A 2,500-nucleotide genomic window follows, 5' to 3' on the forward strand; every position below is an offset into this window, starting at 1 on the left:
ATTGGTATGTTGAAATTTATGTTCCTTTTGATGGCATAGAATGCCCTTCTTGCCTTGTCTCTCAGATCGTTCACAGCTTTGTGGAAGTTACCTGTGGCGCTGATGTTTAGGAACACCATTATTTTGGTCTTACTGAGATTTACTGTCAGGGCCCAGGTCTGACAGAATCTGTGCATAAGATCTAGGTGCTGCTGTAGGCCCTCCTTGGTTGGTGACAGAAGCACCAGATCATCAGCAAACAGCAGACATTTGACTTCGGATTCTAGCAGGGGGAGGCCGGGTGCTGCAGACTTTTCTAGTGCCCGCTCCAATTCGTTGATATATATGTTGAAGAGGGTGGGGCTTAAGCTGCATCCCTGTCTAACCCCACAACCCTGTGTGAAGAAATGTGTGTGTTTTTTGCCAATTTTAACCGCACACTTTAACACCACTTTCCATCAGTTTGTATAGCAGACCCTCATGCCAAATTGAGTCGAAGGCTTTTTTGAAATCAGCAAAGCATGAGAAGACTTTGCCTTTGTTTTGGTTTGTTTGGTTGTCAATTAGGGTGTGCAGGGTGAATACATGGTCTGTTGTACGGTAATTTGGTAAAAAGCCAATTTGACATTTGCTCAGTACATTGTTTTCATTGAGGAAATGTACAAGTCTGCTGTTAATGATAATGCAGAGGATTTTCCCAAGGTTGCTGTTGACACATTCCACGGTAGTTATTGGGGTCAAATTTGTCTCCACTTTTGTGGATTGGGGTGATCAGTCCTTGGTTCCAAATATTGGGGAAGATGCCAGAGCTAAGTATGATGTTAAAGAGTTTTAGTATAGCCAATTGGAATTTGTTGTCTGTATATTTGATCATTTCATTGAGGATACCATCAACACCACAGGCCTTTTTGGGTTGGAGGGTTTTTATTTTGTCCTGTAACTCATTCAATGTAATTGGAGAATCCAGTGGGTTCTGGTAGTCTTTAATAGTTGATTCTAAGATCCGTATTTGATCATGTATATGTTTTTGCTCTTTATTCTTTGTTATAGAGCCAAAAATATTGGAGAAGTGGTTTACCCATACATCTCCATTTTGGATAGATAATTCTTTGTGTTGTTGTTTGTTTAGTGTTTTCCAATTTTCCCAGAAGTGGTGGAGTCTATGGATTCTTCAATTGCATTGAGCTGATTTCTGACATGCTGTTCCTTCTTTTTCCGTAGTGTATTTCTGTATTGTTTTAGTGATTCACCATAGTGAAGGCGTAGACTCAGGTTTTCCGGGTCTCTATGTTTTTGGTTGGACAGGTTTCTCAATTTCTTTCTTAGATTTTTGCATTCTTCATCAAACCATTTGTCATTATTGTTAATTTTCTTCGGTTTTCTATTTGAGATTTTGAGATTTGATAGGGAAGCTGAGAGGTCAAATATACTGTTAAGATTTTCTACTGCCAAGTTTACACCTTCACTATTACAGTGGAACGTTTTACCCAGGAAATTGTCTAAAAGGGATTGAATTTGTTGTTGCCTAATTGTTTTTTGGTAGGTTTCCAAACTGCATTCCTTCCATCTATAGCATTTCTTAATGTTACTCAGTTCCTTTGGCTTTGATGCCTCATGATTGAGTATTGCTCTGTTTAAGTAGACTGTGATTTTGCTGTGGTCTGATAGGGGTGTCAGTGGGCTGACTGTGAACGCTCTGAGAGACTCTGGGTTGAGGTCAGTGATAAAGTAGTCTACAGTACTACTGCCAAGAGATGAGCTATAGGTGTACCTACCATAGGAGTCCCCTCGAAGCCTACCGTTGACTATGTACATACCCAGCGTGCGACAGAGCTGCAGGAGTTATGACCCGTTTTTGTTGGTTATGTTGTCATAGTTGTGCCTAGGGGGGCATATGTGGGAGGGAATGATGTCACCTCCAGGCAGGTGTTTGTCCCCCTGTGTGCTGAGGGTGTCAGGTTCTTGTCCGGTTCTGGCATTTAGATCGCCACAGACTAGTACATGTCCCTGGGCCTGGAAATGATTGATTTCCCCCTCCAGGATGGAGAAGCTGTCTTCATTAAAATATGGTGATTCTAGTGGGGGGATATAGGTAGCACACAGGAGGACATTTTTCTCTGTTAGGATAATTTCCTTTTGAATTTCTAGCCAAATGTAGAATGTTCCTGTTTTGATTAATTTAATGGAGTGAGTTAGGTCTGCTCTATACCAAATTAGCATACCCCCTGAGTCCCTTCCCTGTTTCACACCTGGTAGTTTGGTGGATGGGACTACCAGCTCTCTGTAACCTAGAGGGCAACCAGTGGGTCTGTCTCCTCTATACCAGGTTTCTTGCAGGATGACAATGTCTGTATTACCGATTCCTTTGGTGAAGTCCGGGTTTCTGATCTTTAGGCCAAAGGCAGATGACCTCATGAGGCCCTCTTTGCGGGGGTGGGGTGCATGGGGTGGGCAGGAGTGGCATAGATCTGATCTGAGGGGGCCTAAATGGGGTGTGGGCATGGTTGACGTGGGGGGGTGT

The 2,500-nt window shown here is 42.8% G+C and overlaps 1 protein-coding gene across 7 annotated transcripts in view; it reads left to right on the plus strand.

Moving 5' to 3' along the window:
- Positions 1 to 2,500, plus strand: part of LOC110528723 (striated muscle preferentially expressed protein kinase) — a 61,531-nt gene that overhangs the window by 25,236 nt on the left and 33,795 nt on the right. The window lies entirely within an intron of this gene.

This window comes from Oncorhynchus mykiss, chromosome 7 (assembly GCF_057628025.1).
Source record: "Oncorhynchus mykiss isolate SJ-2025 chromosome 7, ASM5762802v1, whole genome shotgun sequence".
Lineage (NCBI taxonomy): Eukaryota > Metazoa > Chordata > Actinopteri > Salmoniformes > Salmonidae > Oncorhynchus > Oncorhynchus mykiss.